General features: G+C 41.4%; 1 protein-coding gene and 1 pseudogene across 1 annotated transcript in view; both read left to right on the top strand.

Annotated features, from left to right (window-relative positions):
• Nucleotides 1–18,629, top strand: part of LOC122423151 — a 323,733-nt pseudogene that overhangs the window by 299,829 nt on the left and 5,275 nt on the right.
• LMNTD1 (lamin tail domain containing 1) overlaps nucleotides 7,232–18,629 on the top strand; it is a 169,563-nt gene continuing 158,165 nt past the window's right edge. Inside the window, exon 1 of the mRNA XM_043440407.1 lies at nucleotides 7,232–7,328. The gene's annotated coding sequence lies outside the window, so the exon portion shown is untranslated. The remainder of the gene's footprint in view (nucleotides 7,329–18,629) is intronic.

The raw sequence follows: 18,629 nt of genomic DNA, 5'->3' as shown, positions 1-18,629 counted from the left end.
ACCTTTCCCTGGAAATTTCATAGTTGTCTTAAACTCAACATCTCTAAACCCTGAGTTGGCCGTCATCTCCTTCTCTTTTATTCTCTACTTCAGGAAGTGATACCACCACCTATCAGCCAGCCAGGCCAGAAATTATGGATTATTTTAGATTTTACTCTCCCTGCAGAATGACCCTCTATAAGGATTGCTCACAGTCCACCATGAGCAAGTTCCCTCTTGCGATCACGTGTGGCTTTTCATGGCTCTAGTCATCCATCTCACACGGGAAGATGCCATTAAAGTTCTCTTGCAGCACTAACGATGAATGGAGGTCTGGAGTGAGAGGAGAGGGGATGTCCCCTCAACTCTTTGGGTCATGTGTCTTAAAAGCCAAATCACATGTCCAACTCCTCTCTCTCCTTCATCCAGTTGTGATTTGTGATGGTGAGTACAAGATAGCTACCGAACTGCACTGAGAACCATTCCTATATTCTACCTGCAGATGTGTTTCTGAAAACAGTATGGAGGAATCTCCAAAAAGTTAAAAAATAAAACTTGCACATAATACAGCAATTTCACTACTGGGTATTTATCCAAAGAAAATGAAAACACTGATTAAAAAGATATTAATACATACATCTCTGTGTTCACTGCAGCATTATTGACAGCAAGCAAGGTATGGAAGCAACCTAAGTATTCATCAGTGGATGAATGGATAAAGAAGATAGAGTATATATATATATATGAATGTTACTCAGTCAGAAGAAGAATGAAATCTTGCCATTTGCAATAACATGAGTGTACTAGAGGGTATTATGCTAAATGAAATAAGTCAGAGAAAGACAAGTACCATATGATTTCACTAGAAGGTAGAATCTAAGAAACAAAACCAACCAGCAAACTAGAAACAGGCTCGTATATACAGAGAACAAATTGGTGATCACCAGAGCGGAAGGGATCCGGGCTTGGGCAGAATAGGTGAGGGGGATCAAGAGGTACAAACTTCTAGTTATAAAATAAGTAAGTCATAGGGATATAATATACAGCAAAGGGAATATGGTCAATACTATTGTAATAACTTTGTGTGGTGGCAGATTGCACTTACCATTGTGATCAATTTGTAAAGTATATAAATCTTGAATCACTACATGTGCACTTGAAACGAATATAACATTGTATGCCAACTATACTTCAATTTAATTTTTTTATTAAAAATAATATAGATCTGAGTTCTCCAAAGGATGCTTCTGGGTATCACTTTTTACACATCCAGAACGTCTGAACCCAGTTTAAGCTCAGGCTGGAATGTCAGGCATCCACTTAGACAAATGATATGTGCAGCTTGAGGCTCTAGACAATTCCTGAATGCCTTTATTGACCAGGTCTGGGGTCATGATTTGAGGAGTTACTTGAAAACCACCATTCACTTGTCCAAATACAGCAGTTCAAGTGGATGCTGTCATAACATTTGAAAAGTGCTTTGGCATTTACATGAAGAAATTAGAAAGAGGCTCCCTTCCTATGGTCCCTGCAAATAAGGCTCTTTGCTCAACAAACATGCTGTTTGAAGCACAGTTCTTTTAAGCCTTCTGCCCCCTAGAAAGGGCTTCGCAGGGGGCTCAGCAGTAAAGAATCCTTCTGCAGTACAGGAGACTGGTTTCGATCCCTGGGTTGGGAAGATCCCCTAGACGAGGGCATGGCAACCCACTCTAGTGTTCTTGCCCGGAGAATCCCATGGACAGAGGAGACTGGTGGGCTAAAATCCATAGGGTCGCAAAGAGACGCCTGAAGCAACAGAGTATGTATGCACACACGCCCACTAGAAAAGAGGATTCTGATCATCCAGCTTGTATACTGTGATATTGAGTCTGCAGTGATTTGTCCCTATGGCCCTGCTAAACAAGGGCTGAGTCACCCACCAGGTGTGGAAATGTGAGAATGTCACTTCCACATATTTGGTGATCTTACTTGAAGTCATTACTGAGTTTCAACCAATTTTCAAGAGATTTTTTTCCTTCAGTGACCATCCTCAGTGTCATACTACTCTTGTGAAACAAAAGGTCTGAGATTTTTCTTTTCTGACTTTTTTTTTTTTTTTTTTTTTTGTGGAAGGGAAATTAAGCTTTGCGGAAATCTGTGGCTCATTTTAGAAAGAGTCTGCCCTTTAGTACTAACAGGTACGCATAATCTTCAGAGACTCAGACCTGTCACAGGTATTTAGAGAAATATTGAACTTATGATATTATCTAATTAAATGAACGAAAAACTAAGAGTACAACCAACTAAAATTTGGCTTTCCTCTGACCACCCTACTGGAATCACAGTACTTTCAGAGGTCATCCCTTTTTCCCTCCCTACTCTTTGGGAGCAATGTCAACAGTTTTTCTTACATTCTACTACTTCCTCTTCTTTGTTTTTTTTTTTCTTTTTTCATCCTGAGAGCAATATGGTCAAATTGATATTTTAGAAGGACCAGCCCAGTATCTGAGAGGAGAATGGATGGGAGGGCAGACTGGTGGGGGGTGGAATTAGGCTGGGGGCAGATGCCACATCCAGATGAGCTGAGAGCCTGGTTGAAAGAGGACTGGAGGGTCAGGTCAGTAGTACTAGGTACAGGTGTAGCCTCTGGAGATGGATGGGGTGGAGGGTAGATGCAGAGAAGGGGTTGCTGGGGTGGAAATGCCTTTGGGACATCCAGAGAACATGCTCAGAGACAGTTGTCTTGGAGGAACTTGTGTCTGTAAATGGTATGGGTGTTATTCCCTAAAACAGATCTGAGCTTCCCCACAAGCCCCCTTAAGCACTGGGCATCCAGGGTGGAGGGTATAAGGGAAAGCCAATCAATATATAGCACCATTTCCTCTCTAGTTTAAATCATTTCACCCCTTTGAGTCAGTGCTCAGTCTTTGTTTTTAAATTTTAATTTGTGCTATGTACTTAGTCACTCAGTCATGTCTGACTCTGTGGCCCCATGGACTGTCGCCCGCCAGCCTCCTCTGTCCATGGGATTTCCCAGGCAAGAATACTGGAATGGGTTGCCACTTCCTACTTCAAGGGATCTTCCCAACCAGGGGACTGAACCTGGGTCTCTTGTGTCTCCAGCATTGGCAAGCACATTCTTTACCACGGAGCCACCTGGGAAGCTCCACAATTTATTTCTCTCTTCCTTAGGAAGTCCATAGCATCTGATCATATGAGACTCCACCCCCATCTCTATCTCTGTGGGTCACTTTTTGTCTCTGTGTCTTTGAGGAGCAAAGAGAAGGCCCCTGTGCCCAGAGAATAGAGAGCAGGGTTGTGGGGGCCGGTCTCTGCCAGGTGAATCTGGGATATCATAAGAGCCAGACCATGAGGACCTGGCAAGCTATATTGGGAACTTTGGTCCTTATTCTAAGGGAAACCAGAAGCTTTTTGTGGGTCTTGAAAGGGTGACACAGTTCCTGACGTGATTTTTAAAGACCGGAACAGTGTGAAGAATGGAACTGAGCAGAAGCAGGAGCAGACATGGCCAAGCAGTTAGAGGCCGAGGCAACGGGGCGAGGGGACAGCAGCCTCTGCAGCCGCGGTGACGGTGAAGGTGGGTGAAGTGTTAGGAGACAGAATGGGCGGAACCTGGGGACTGTCTGGGTGGGGGTTCCTGAAGGAGAAGGCTAGCATGATTCCAGGGTTTCTGAGAGGAGCAACAGAAGACATGGTAGTCATTGTCTGTGACAGATGAGGAGGAAGGGCAGACTGGGGAGGGTGAGGGTTCTCCTAAATGGCCGCACCCACTTCTCTGGCCCCATCTGCCCGGCCAGTTCTACCTGCCGCTCCCCTTTCCAGATGGTCAACTGCAGCCACAGAGATAACTCAGCCACTGACCACTACGCACGCATGTTCTCCAACCTCAGCTGGGCCTCCTGGCTCTTCGGGAATATTGTATCAATTTCAAATTAAATCTTTTTCTGTTCCTCATATTAAGTTTTAAAAACATTTTTACTCTTTCCATATTTCTTTATTGTAGTTTCAGTAATGTCATTAAAAGCCCTTTAGAAATATAAATGTATTAAAGGAGAAGCATACAATAGCATAAATAGTATATTATCCTAATTATACTATAAATAATATTATGTACTATAAACATTATTATTAATATCTTTTGACCTCCTTATTCTATTCAGCTCCATGGCAACCACAAGATACATATTAGTTCCTGTTGAAAATAGGCTTTTCAAGAAACCCAAACTTGGCCGCCTCGGTCTCCTAGGTCCCAAACCTCCTTACAACATATCTTTCCCACCTGTCACTTGCCTTCCTATTTAAGTTCAATGGCTGTCAGTATTTTTATTTATTTCTTACATTTAGTTTTTATTGGAGTATAGTTGCTTTGTCTCATTGTAATGTGTTAGTTTCTACTGCACAGCAAAGTGAACTAGCTTTATGTAACATATACCCCCCACCCTTTTTTTGGATTTCCTTCCCATTAAGGTCACTATAGAGCACTGAGTTAGGGTTTCCTGAAATATGCAGCAGATACTTTTTCCATATGTCTGGTTCTTTCTTCCCTCCTCAGTTTTAGCAAACTACCTTGGCTCTTAATTTACTTAAAAATATAGAAGCCAAGGATGTGATTTTCCTCAAATTTTCTTACCCCCAGTTTAGAACTTCTCTGAACCTTCATTCATTCTCTTTTCTTTCTTGCCTTGGTGGAAGAAATCTCTCTCTCTCCTTTCCAAGCATTTTTTCTCCCTCTGTGTTCCCATCCCACCCCATTCCACTTTTCCTGGAGCATTGTCTCATAGGCTACCCCCATTTCACATCTCATGTTGAAGGAAATGATGTTTTTCTTTTTCTTTTTTTGAGCCCAGTATTTATACACTCAATGTAGAAAATTTGGAAGATACAGAAAGGAACAAAGATGAGTGCAAAAACCACCCACAATCTCATACAATAGAGAAAACCACATTTGATTTCTAATTTAAAAAAAAAAATTTCTCTTGCTACTGATTCCCTCCCCTCAGCCTGAAAATATGTTCAGTTCTTCTCTTATTTCTCCTCTTGGTTTTCCTATTTCAGTTAGTGGTGTTATCTTTTTTATCTTATTATCATTTATTTAGGCAGGGTAGACAATAGGGAATCATCTTTGAATCTTCAATTTCCTCAATTCAGCATAAAATTCTAATGATAATATTATATTGATTACTTACTTGGGTTAGGCACACTGCTAAGTACATTAGCTGTGTTTTCCCAATCTTTCACTGTACCACATTATTCTTGTTTTACATGTAAGTAAGCAGAAACTTTGAGGTTCACAGCTAAGCAATGAAGTCAGAATTTGAACTCAAGCCTATTTATTTCCAAAGTTTCTGTCATTTCAATTTGTCCTCTCCTGTCTTTTTCCACTACTGTTGCTCTGGGCGAGTGCTAAGTCGCTTCAGTTGTGTCCGACTCTGTGACCCCATGGACTGTAGCCCGCCAGGCTGCTCTGTCCGTGGGATTCTCCAGGCAAGAATACTGGAGTGGGTTGCCATGCTCTCCTCCAGAGGATCTTCTCAACCCAGGGATTGAACCCAGTCTCCTGCAGCTTCTGCATTGGCAGGCGGATTCTTTACCGTTAGCACCTCCTGGAAAGCCCTACTGTTGCTCTAGCTCACATTATCCAATTCCCAAATAGCCAAATCACCTCATTAACAACATTTCCCAATCTTCGTTCACACTCATCATTGGAGATTAGTAGAGGTCTGGTACACTGAATTGCCCTGGTCCCATCAATTCCGTTGTATCTTTACCAAGAAACAGTTGTATTTTATCAGCAAGCCAATCAATGCACTGGTACTGTTCATTATGTTACAGCATTTAATTATATATTATGTAAACCAATGAAACCTTGAGTGTAAAAGAGAGTTGTTCCTATGAAAATTAAGTTGAGATTCTTTGGAAAGACTTGGTGAGAGTGAGTGGCCTGAAAATATTATAATCCAAATCAGTATAGGAAAGGTTAACCAGACATGATTGGGAAAAGTTTGTAAACATATCTTTAAGATTCTGCGCTCAAATTACTTTTTGCTGCAATTTAAAGAAACAGAAGTTTGATGTTGCTCTTATAAGAAAAATGATACAACTCTAATTAGCAGACACTCAGAGGAAGGGCCTTGGCATTTTATTCTATTATACAATTGCTGAAGTGCTCATATATGTCTTAGGTTAAAATATAATATCTAACATAAGTGTGTATAACTTTTTAAAATTCCTTGCCTGTTAAACCAAGTAAGTAAGTGCTAGTTGTTCAGTTGTGTCTGACTCTGCAACCCCATGGACTGTAGCCTGCCAGGCTCCTCTGTCTATGAAATTCTCCAGGCAAGAATACTGAAGTGGGTAGCCATTCCCTTCTCCCCGGTATCTTCTCGACCCAGGGATGGAACCTGCGTCTCTGATGTCTCCTGCATTGACAGGTGGGTTCTTTACCAGCTGAGCCATAGAGAAGCCCTTTAAAAGGTCGTATCATGATAAAAAGAATTATTCCCTTTAGGGCTTGTCATTTTACATAGTCCTTCCATTCAAGAATGGTTCCCATTTTAATTCTAAAGCATGGCACAAATAAATCTATCACAAGAAAGAAACAGACTCATAGATATAGAGAACAGACTTGTGGCTGCCAAGGGGGAGGGGGGAGGGAAAGTGATGGACTGGGAAGCTGGGGTTAGCAGATGTAAGCTATTATAAATAGAATGGATAAACCTCAAGGTCCTACTGAATAGCACAAGGAACGACATTCAATATCCTGTGATAAACCGTGATGGAATTAAAAAGCATATATATATATATGTCACCCTGGGGTGGGATGGCTGCAAATTTATCCTAGGATAGTTCTCATCTTATTAAAACCTTTTAAAATGGGAGCCATTCTTGGAGAAGGAAATGGCAATCCACTCCAGTATTCTTGACTCGAGAATCCCATGAACAGAGGAGCCTGGCAGGTTACGGTAAATGGGGTCACAAAGAGCTGGACTTGACTGAGCAACTAACACTAACATACCTGCCCTTGTCCCTAGGGTAAAGAAGAGAGTGGCCTTACCTGTGATTGGCCAATGGCTGCAGGTGACTCTCCCTGCATCAGGAATGTCATTGTTTTCCTCACTCGCTACAGCCTGAAGATTTGGCAGCAAGGCTGGTGCTTATATAGAGAAGGAAGCTAATTACTTCATTTCATTCTTCTGTTGGAACATTTTCCTACCCACTTACCAATAATCTTCCATTTCCTTTCACAGCTCCTCTCTGAAGAGACCAACAATAGTGCATTCATCAGAAGAGCTCCAGTTGGAGCCCAGGAAGAGACAACGGAAGGCTGGGACCAGGCGGGCTGGCTAGAGGTCAGTGTCCACCAGCTCCTGGCTTATTGGCTCCCAGTCTCTCCAAAGGGGGCTCTTAACAGAGGCGGGTAGAAACTTCCATTTAATTCCATGTGGTATAAAAATGTAATTGTTTCACCCATAAAGGCAGTCATGTTTCTATAACAATGGCTCCATTCAGGGCTTTCAAGAGTCATTACTACAAGTTCTTTTAGGGACTTAAAAGCAATTATTTTCTTGATCTGAAGCAAAAAAAGAATCAGAACACAAGGCTCTCTTTTTCCATTTTTGTTTTCAATAAATAAGGAAAGACATCACCTGAGTGCTTTAATCATGGGCATCTTTGAGATGACAGTGGATGTGGGGCACTAAATTCATCTCTGACCTAAAATCATAGCACTTTAATCGTTTTTGATTCCCTTTCATGGAGAAATTAACAGCTCAATAAGGACAACTCATGGAAAATGCAGATAATAAACCAAGATGTTGGTCCTCTTATCTGCCATCTGGCAACTCTATTAATTGATTTATTTGGCTGCATTGGGTCTTAGTTGTGGCATGGGAAATTGTAGTTGCGTCACTCAGGATCTTTTGCTGTGGTGTACGGACTCTCTGGTTGTGGCTCGTGGGCTGTGGCTCTGTGGCATACGGGATCTCTGTTCCCTGACCAGGGATCAAACCCGTGTTGCCTGCATTGGAAGGTGGGTTCTTGTTTTTTTTTTTTTTTTTGCAAGGTGGGTTCTTAACCATTCAACCACCAAAGAAGTCTCTGTCTGGCAACTGTTGATAATACAAAATGGCTGAGATTTCAAGAAAAGCCTCATCCAATCTAAGGGGGATTCTGTTTATTGTTTTGATTTTTTTAAAAAACATTTCCAGTATATATTTGTAAATTTAAGAGCAGACTTGCCATATATGGGATCTGATCAGCAGGGCTAAAATTGATGGGTGCTCTGATCAACAATCCTTTGCCCTGGCTTCCTCTAATTCATGTATATGGGCTAGTGGAAACTCACTTTCAGAGTAAATAATAGAAAATTAGCAAATAACCTAAATATTCAATCGTAAGATACTAGCTGAAAAATACACATAAAATCATTAAATGAAATTATTAAAGTAATGTTATGTGTGTGTGTGTGTGTGTGTGTGTGTGTGTGCGCGCGCTAAGTCGCTTCAATCTTGTCTGACTCTTTGCCACCCTATGGACTGTAGCCATGGTATATATGTATATAACTACATGAAAAAGCAGGTTAAAAATAAGTATAATATATAGCTCCATTTTTGAAAAATATATGTAAACATACAGAAATATAAACATATGCTATATGTGTGTGTGTGTGTGTGTGTGTGTGTATATACACACACACATGCAGTCCTATATTATCTATTCAGGAAGAAAGATTGGAAGACTACACACCAAAATGTTGACTGTAGTTATCTTCATCTGATAAGTTTATTTATTTATTTATTTTTGGCTGCACTGGATCTTCATTGCTCTGCACTGACTTCCTCTGGTTGTGGTGAGCAGGGGCTCCTCTCTAGTTGCAGGTCACAGGCTTCTCTTTGTGGTGGCCTCTTTTGTTGCAGAGTGTTGGCTTTTGGGCATGCAGGCTTCAGTAGTTGCAGCTTGTGGGCTCCAGAGTGCAGCTCAGAAGCTGTGGCACATGGGCCCAGTTGATTCACCCCATGTGGGATCTAGTTTCCTGACCAGGGATCAAACTCATGTCCCCTGCATTTGTAGGTGGATTCCTAACCACTGGACAATCAGGGAAATCCCCATCTGAAAAGTTTTTGAGTGACTTGACTCTTTCCTTCTGCTGAAGAAAGTGTACTAACTTCTTTGTGTGTGTGTGTATAAGAGAGAAAGAGATAGATTGTTATTTTTTATGTGATTAAAAAAGAGTTAAAACCCTAAATAATGGATTGGGGCTTAAAAATAATTAATAATAGTTACTTTAAAAGAGGTATTTGTGAACTAGAAACTTGAAATATATTGAAAACCACCTAGACAAATTAAAAAGAAAATCTAAACATTCTGAGGACAAAATATTATTGACTCAGTTGCCAGTTTTCCAACAGTAGTAACTATGGCTTTATAACAACATATTCATAAGCCAAAATTAGGTGTTAAAGTGAATCATCGATTTAGAAAGGTAATTATAAAGTAATCCAACCTCACATGTTGATTGCATTCAACAATCCCATTCAGAAGAGCAATATTATATTCCCTTTACTCTAAGCCATTTGTTACTTAAAAAAATAAATGAAAAGTGAAGAAAGCATTAGTCGCTCAGTTGTGTCCAACTCTTTTCAAATGGAATTTAGCCACCAGCTCTTCTGTCCATGGAATGCTCCAGGCAAGAATACTGGCAACTCTTTAAAATACAAAATGCAGTGGGTAGCCATTCCCTTTTCCAGGGGATCTTCCTGACCCAGGGATTGAACCCAGGTGTCCCACATTTCTGGCAGATTCTTTACCATCTGAGCTATCAAGGAAGCCCAAGCCATTTGTTACTACAGCAGTCAAAAGATACAGTGTATAAAGGAATTATACATTTTGGACTCTGAATTAGTTTATTAGGAAAATGTGGGAAAAGAGGTGGGTTTAGATATGGTTTTCTTTCCCTGATTTCTCCCCTTGGAAGAATTATATTCTGGTTAATCCCCAAGGTAAGAGGCCGAGGCTAATATTTATCAACACGTGTTAGAGTGTCTATCAGGAACCATACTGGTACATTTAGCATTCACAACAATCCTGTAAGATATAGGTGTTTGCCATTTAAGAGACCAAGGCTCAGAGAAATGTCCTAACTTCATGGTCACACAGTCAGTAAGGTGGTAGTACCAAGATTCACATGGGGCCTTTCTGACCCCGTAGACTCTGCTGTTTCCAATTAGGCCACAGTTCTAACATTCCATGGTGATAGATTGCATGGTTTTTCAGTATTATTCAATCCCACCTTTCCTATAAGAAGATTATACATCCTGTCCCATTGCCTTTGGGTCTGGCCATGTGGCCTGCTTTGACCACTGGAATGTGAGCAGATAAGATGAACACTACATACTTTAAGAGGTGTCGTGGGTTTCCGTCTACCTTGCTTGCTGTTCTCCCTCTGTCTTATGAATGTTCCAAATAGAGAACCTTCTTCAATATGGGTCCCAGAATGTGAAGGCACCTGGAGCAGAGCCAAGCAGTTTCTAGGAGCTGCCAGCACAGAGCTGCCAAAATACGAGTAAGTGTGTACTCCTTTTCTGTTGCTGCAAACAAATTAACACAAACTTAGCACCCTAAAATCACCATGTATCATCTCCCAGTTTCTACAGGTCAGATGTGTGGGCACGGTGCTCCTGGATACCCTGCTCATCATCTCACTGGGCTGAGATCAAGGCGTCAGCTGCTATTCTCATTTAGGATTTGACGTTCTCTTCAAAGCTCACTGGTTATTGGCAAACTTGTCTCCTTATGATCATAGGACTTAGGTTCTGTTTTCTTACTGGCTATGGGCCAGGGCTTGGCCTCAGTTCCTAAGGGCTCTCCTCGGGCCTTTTTGGTATGGCATCTTTCGTCCTCGGGCCAGTAATGGCACATTGAATCTACACCCTGGCAAGTCTCTGACCAGAAAACACTCTGCTTTTAAAGGGTTCATGTAGTTAAGGGGATCAAACCAGTCAATCCTAAAGGAAATCAACCCTGAATATATTGGAAGGACTGATGTTGAAGCTGAAGCTCCAATACTTTGGCCACCTGATGCGAAGAGCTGACTGATTAGAAAAGACCCTGATGCCTTGGAAGATTGAAGGCGGAAGGAGAAGGGGATGACAGAGAACAAAATGGTTAGATGGCATCACAGACCCAATGGACATGATTTGAGCAAGCTCCAGGAGATGGTGAAGGACAGGGAAGCCTGGCGCACTGCAGTCCATAATGTTGCAAAGAGTCGGACACGACTGAGCAACTGAAGAAGAGCAACAATTAGGTTAGGTCTGCCTTGATAATCTTATCTTCAAGTCAACTGATTCATAAAGAGGAGGTGCCGAGGAAGATAGCAGGACTTGAGCCTGTGCACTGCTGGCTCCATAAGGGGGTCCCCGTGGCGCTCCTGGGGACCCTGGGCAGCGTGGGAAGGAGCTGGGCAGGAAGAGCCCGTGCCAGGACAGGACAGGCAGACAGGTGCACACATGGGGGCTGGACCAGAGGGCAAGGGGCCCAGCGGGACCTGCAGAATCCCTTTGCCATGTAAGGTAACATCATCACAGGAGTAACACCAAGGGATACAGACCATGGCGACAGTCTTAGAACTGTGCATACCACAAAGAGAAAACTGTTTGTGTTGAAAGCCACAGAAATTTTGAAAGATTGATTTTTACAGCTTCATAAGTGACTAATGCAACTGGCTACCTGAAATTGTGTGTCTGTGCATATAGAAAAGGACACAGATCTAAGGGGCAGCTCAATGAACTTTCACAAAATGAATACACCTCTACAACCACCACCCAGATCAAACAAATATACAAAAACAAGCAAATAGACAAAACCCAGAAAATGATTAACAACACAGAAACCCCTTTGCATTTCCTAGACGCTAAAATAACCACGATCCTATCTTCTAACACCATAGGTTATTTTTGCCTGCTTTTGAAATCGTACAAATGGTCTCTGGCTTCCTCCTTTCAATACTACGTCTTTGAATTTCATTCCCTTTGTTGAGTGCAGTTTTAGTTCCCTCCCTGTGTTATATTTCATTATGTGGATTTCCACAATTTGTTTTTACATTCTTCAGTTGTGGACAGGCATTTGGTTGGTCTCCAGTTTTTAGTTGTTACCAATCATGCTACCTAAACTGTTTATGCTGAGATTCTTTCTCTCCCAGTCCCTCTTCCTGCCCCCCTCTCCCTTTTTCTTCCCTTCCTTCCTTCCTTTCTTTCTTTCCTTCCTTTTCTATCTCTTTGTTTTTCTTTCTTTCAGATGTCTTTATATCTTAGATCTAATCTTCCTTCTCCCCAAAAAGGAGAGAATCTAATTTCCTACTGTCAATACCTTTCAAAGTTATTGGCAATTTAAGAAACCCCTCTCTGAAAGATTGTTTGGAAAACCACAGTGAATGGATTCAGACCAAGAATGTGGGAAAATGCAGGAGGGGTAAGTAACAAGGTTTCACACCCTTGGTTTATCTCAGGGCAGAAACTGCTTAGGGGAGACTAGGATCATTTCACCGTCACTCTGAGTGGAGCCATGCAGTGCAGTGGGAAGCAAGGTAGACCAGAAGCTCCATTAAGGGCTCCAAATCGGTCCCTTTTTCGGCCTGACGACCTCGGCAGGATTATCTCTCTGAGCTTCCGTTCCTCCATCTGTCATGGAGACAGTGGTACCTTTCCATTCAGATGTTTCCATTCCTTTCATACTTATACCCCTTATTCAGAAAACAATAACACATTTTGCCCTGGCCCCATTGCACCATCTGTTTTCTGATCTCTGCCTTGCTTGTGTCCCAGAAAACCAGCCTCTGTCGACTGTATCACCTGGTTCTGTTACTGTTTTGCTCTGAACTGGGTTCAGCCAGTGGAAGGCACTGGCAAGGCATTGGAGGGAAAGAAGGGAAAGAGGTTGGGTGATTCTCTTGCACACACACTGCTCCCTCCCTGCCCCACTGTTGTTCTGGAGTCCCCTCAGGCCGCAACACCTTTGTCCCTCTTCTACGTGTTTTTTTTTTTAATTAAAAAATTGTTTTAAGATTTGCCATGTGTTTCATTTTTTGATTGCTTTTTATTGGAGTATAGTTGATTTTGTGCAAACTCCAGGAGATGGTGAAGGACAGGGAAGCCGGGCATGCTGCAGTCCACGGGGTCACAAAGAGTCGGACACGAATGAGCGACTGAACACAGTAGCTGATTTACAATGTGGTGGTAGTTTTTGCCTTGCAACAGAGTGAATCAGTTTGACATATACATGTATCCTCTCCTTTTAGATGCTCTTCCCATATAGGTCATCACAGAGTACTGATCAGAGGTCCCTGTGCTGTACAGTAGGGCCTTATTTTATATATAGCAGTGTTTATGTGTCAATCCCGATCTCCCAATTCTTTCCTCTCCCTCCCTTAACTCCCTGCTAACCATAAAGTTGTTTTCCATGTCTGTGGCTCTATTTGTGTTTTGTAAATATGTTCTTTTGTACCAAGTTTTTTTTTTTAGATTCCACATATAAGTGATACTGTATATTTATCTTTCTCTGTCTGACTTACTTCACTAACAATCTCGAGATCCATCCATACTGCTGCAAATGGAATTATGTCATTCTTTTTTATGCCTGAGTAATATTCCATTGTATGCTAAGTCACCTCAGTCCTGTCTGTCTCTGTGTGAACGCCAGGATCTTCTGTCTGTGGGATTCTCCAGGCAAGAATACTGGAGTGGGTTGCCACTGCCCCCCTCCAGGGAATCTTCTGGACCCAAGGCTCGAACCCACATCTCTTATGTCTCCTGCATTGTCATGTGGGTTCTTTACCCCTAGCACCACCTGGGAAATCCAGTTCAGTTCAGTTGCTCAATTGTGTCCAACTCTTTACAACACCATGAACTGCAGCACACCAGGCTTCCCTGTCCATCAAAAACTTCCGGAGCTTACTCAAACTTATGTCTATTGAGTTGGTGATGCCATCCAACCATCTCATCCTCTTTCGTCCCCTTCTCCTCCCACCTTCAATCTTTCCCAGCATCAGAGTCTTTTCCAATGAGTCAATTCTTAGCATCAGGTGGCCAAAGGATTGGAGTTTCAGCTTCAGTGTCAGTCCTTCCAATGAATATTCAGGATTGATTTCCTTTAGGATGGACTGATTGGATCTCCTTGCTGTCCAAGAGACTCTCAAGAGTCTTCTCCAACAACACAGTTCAAAAGCATCAATTCTTCAGTGCTCAGCTTTCCTTATAGTCCAACTCTCACATCTGTACATGACTATTAGAAAAACCATAGCTTTGACTAGATGGACCTTTATTAATATTCCATTATATGGGTGTATGTATTTGGGTTTCCCTGGTGGCTCAGACAGTAAAGTATCTGCCTGCAATGCGGGAGACAGGGGTTCAATCCCTAGGTTGGGAAGATCCCCTGGGGAAGGGAGTAGCAACCCACTCCAGTATTCTTACCTGGAGATTTCCATGGACAGAGGAACCTGGTTGGTTACAGTCCATGGAGTCATGAAGAATCAGACACAACTGAGCAACTAACACATACACACACACCATCTATAATATACAATATAATATGATATATATATATATATATCTTCTTTATATAAAGATATGCCAAATCATCTTTGTCATCCTTCTGTTGATGGATATTTGGGTTGCTTCCATGGCCTGGTTATTATAAACAGTGCTGCAGTGAACACTGGGGTGCATGTATCTTTTTGAATTATGATTTTCTCCAGATATATGCCCAGGAGTGGAATTGCTGGATCATAAGTTAGCTCTATTTTTAGTTTTTTTAGTCTTTCTTCTACTTTAAAAGTGATTGTGATTTCTCCTTCATTGGTGTTCCACCATCCTTTGCTTCTCAACCCAGTCCTTATCTCTGTAAACAGTCCCTTTATTATACTGTTAGGCTTAAGCCCTTTGAAGTGGATACTTGCAATGTCCCTGATACTGGAGGAGGGAGCCCTATGATATTGTCAAACATGATGGGGAACTGGAAATAGCGTCAAAAGCTGGGAGCCAAAGAAAACCAGGGATTTAAAGAACCAGAGAGATGAGATAGAGGAGTGATGAATCATAGAGTCATATGAGCAGTTTCTGCAGTCTCTCTTAAGTTCTTTACCTGTGTGGCATTTAACTTCTGTGAGTTAATATAACTACTTAATCTAGAGGTGAGGAAACTATGCCTTCGAGTGGTTAAGTAATTTCTTGACATCATTCTTTCATAACTGACAGAGCTAAGATTTGAATCCATGACATTTTACCTCCCAAACCTCTGCTCTTAAACAAAACAGAAATTTACTTTCTATTGCAGAAACAAGAGCTGTGGTTGACTGCTAGCTCTACATACTTTCAAGACTTAGTATGCAGCATAACTGTGTCTTGAAGACACAGAAATGGGACAGATAATTTGAAGATACTTAGCAAGTTTCTGCAAGTGTTAATGAGTACAGAGTTGGAAGGTCACAATGTGAGCAGCTGGCATCTCTTCTCTGTCACTTCCTGGTCCCCAAGCTTTGACAACTCCTCATTGACCCCAAAACAAGATGCAGCCTCCTTTGCTTGCCCTTTAGGGTTTTCTGCAATCAGACTGCATCTCTCTTTGGGGATGACCTCCTGCCCATCACATACTCAACTTGCTTCGATCAAACTGACTTACTCTTTGTGGTTCACTTGTTTCTTCATCAAGTTGCGTTCTCTCTATTTTTCTTCTTTGAAATTCTCTTAAGCCTTTTTGTCCCACTTAAAAGTGACTTCCTCCAGACAGATATTTTCTTATCACCTCCCTCCTCTGAACATTGACAGCTTTGTTTACGCTACTTTCTCTGCACATTTATGCTACTTGGACTTCTAGTTGTCTACATTCATCTCTCTTAGACATTAGGAGCTTAGAGGATGAGGAACACTAAGATGAGGAAAACAGAACCCCTACCCACAAAGTGGTAAGAACACAAAGAACTATAAATATCAATGCCTCTGTGTATTTGGGGATTTTACTTTAGGCTACTGATAAGGATATGTAAAAGAGTTAATGTTCATATATATCTGAGGGAATCAGGGAAGGTTTCTTGGATAAAAATACATTTGGTATGTTCCTGGAACTCTGGTTGGGCTGTCCTCCATCATAAGTTGAGGAGGACATTCTTGGGAGAGACAAAGTGTTGCTTTCCTTGTGCATCCCAGTATCTCTGATGATTAATGAACCTAGTAACAGTGTCTATCATTTACTGAGTGCTTAATAGATGCCAGGCATTGTGTTACGTGCTTTTTGTACATTATTTCATCTAATTCTCATGAGAGCAGCCCCGTTTTACAGATGTGAAATACCAAGGCTTAAAGAGATTTGGTAATTTGTCCAAAGTGGCCCAGTTAGTAAGAGGCAGAACTAAATCTTATACCTGTATTTAACTGATTAGAAAAGTCCAAAAGATGAAATATGAGGCCACATTGCCTTTCTTGTTACAACTTGATATGATATATAATCCTTATTTATGAATCTACCACCAATATTACAGAGAAAATTCAAATCCTCAAAGAACCATATGAAGCCAACATAATCCTCACATAATATTTATAAACTGACAGATTTTAAGGAATCTAATTATTTACAATGTGTCTCTGACAGTTTTTCTTTGAGAGTTCTACATTTTTAAAAATAATATTTCAAAACAACGTTCCGTTTATCTTCTTTAGATTGATGCATTAAAATTACACCTCTTTAATCTGTGGTACCTAATTAATTCCAAAGTGTCTTTGGTTTTCTCTTGAAGTATTTTCTAAAAATAAAATATGGTCCCACAGTAATTATGTTAGTCACCACTCAAATCATGGTCTCTATTTAAATTCAAAACTGTATCTAGTAAGTTTTAAAAAAACTTGGTCTTTGATATTTTTATCAGGATAAAAACTGTCACAGTGCCTTCCAAATCTACGAATGAAATTAAATTTGGAGTTTTGAAACTGCCATGCATTATAGGATATGGGTGAAGTTACCAAAATCAGTGAGAGTGCATTTTCCAGATGCTCAAGCAATGAGCATTAGCACTGGAGTTTCCTGGGTGCAAGTTATAAACTAGTACAAGCAGAGAAAGAAATCTCAGTATTTTTTTTCATAATTCATAAACCCCTTTTCCCTGCTGTTATGAAATGTTTCTGTGCCCTGCATGAGAACAGTAATGAATTTTCATATTAACAACATATGATTACACATCAAGATGTTGACAAGTATGTGACTCAAAGTCTTCAACCCCAGGATGAATTAAGGGGCAGCGTCCATATTGCACTCTGTTAGAAATAGAGAACCCAGATCAGTGAACAGATTGCTAGCAAAATCTGCTAAAGAAGTGAGAGAGAAGGAGCCTTCCAGGGGTACGTTGTTTTCCACCGATAGGCAGAAGAATGGCAGATGTTCACAGGTGTGGCTCCACCAAATACAGTGCTCTTTCTCAGGCCTCCTGTTGGATGCCTCGCATTGGTGCAGAGAAGCAGCTTTGGAGAACTATAGGAAATGTTAAAGCTTTACTAGAGACTCCAGTGCTAAAGATTTGGGGGAAGACGTCACATCTGAAAGACATAAAATGTGGAACTGTTGGGGTTTTGGTTCTGTTTAGTAGAACTAACAGTCACCAGAAACAAGAGGACAGTGGAAAATGGAATCGGTGCAATTTTATCGAATCATTGTTGTATGCATGCATCAACATATGAACTTTTGGGCAATTAACAAACAGTATGGGCTTCCCTGGTAGCTCAGCTGGTGAAGAATCCACCTGAAATGAAGGAGACCCCGGTTGAATTTCTGAGTGGGGAAGATCTGCTGGAGAAGGGATAGGCTACCCACTCCAGTATTCTTGGGCGTCCCTGGTGGCTCAGCTGGTAAAGAATCTGCCTGGCGTGCCGGAGACCTGGGTTGGATCCCTGGGTTGGGAAGATCCCCTGGAGAAGGGAAAGGCTACCCACTCCAGTATTCTGGCCTGGATAAGTTCATGGACTGTATAGTCCAGGGGATCACAAAGAGTCGGACTCAACTGAGCAACTTTCACCTTCCAGATCACATATTCTTGTTAAGATATGTAGAAGGCTGAAAACATCTCCCAGAATGATCACAATTGTCTGCTGTTATGCTTGGCAGGAATTGGACTATAATATGGGTAAAAGTTTGATTTGTTTAAACTATTTTTCACTCCCTAGAAAATACCTCCAGCATCATGAACGTCTGTAGGCTGATAAATACAATGTATCTTACGGAACAAGACTCAGGATGACCAGCCTTCCTGGTTTGTCTGGGACTGGGGAGTTTCCCCAGGATGTGTGGCTTTCCATGCCTCTGAAACCACCTGGGGTAGTACCAGGCATGCATGGATGGTTGGTAAACCAACAATAAAATCAAATGTTTCACTTTCTGTTTCATATGCTAAATTGATATGAAATTAAAAAGTGCTAAGAACGACAACAACAACAACAAAAACCAGCTCTTTTATTTTTAAGCCACTAACTTCTATTCCTTTTTTAAAAATTTTATTTATTTATTTTGGCTGCAGTGGGTCTTAGCTGCCTGCAGAGTATCCTTTGCTGAGCATGGAGGCTTCTTTCCTAGTGGTGGTGCAGAGGCTCAGTAGTTTCAGCCGACAGGCTTAG

Source organism: Cervus canadensis, chromosome 21, assembly GCF_019320065.1.
Source record: "Cervus canadensis isolate Bull #8, Minnesota chromosome 21, ASM1932006v1, whole genome shotgun sequence".
Lineage (NCBI taxonomy): Eukaryota > Metazoa > Chordata > Mammalia > Artiodactyla > Cervidae > Cervus > Cervus canadensis.
This window is presented reverse-complemented; position numbering and strand designations above follow the sequence as displayed.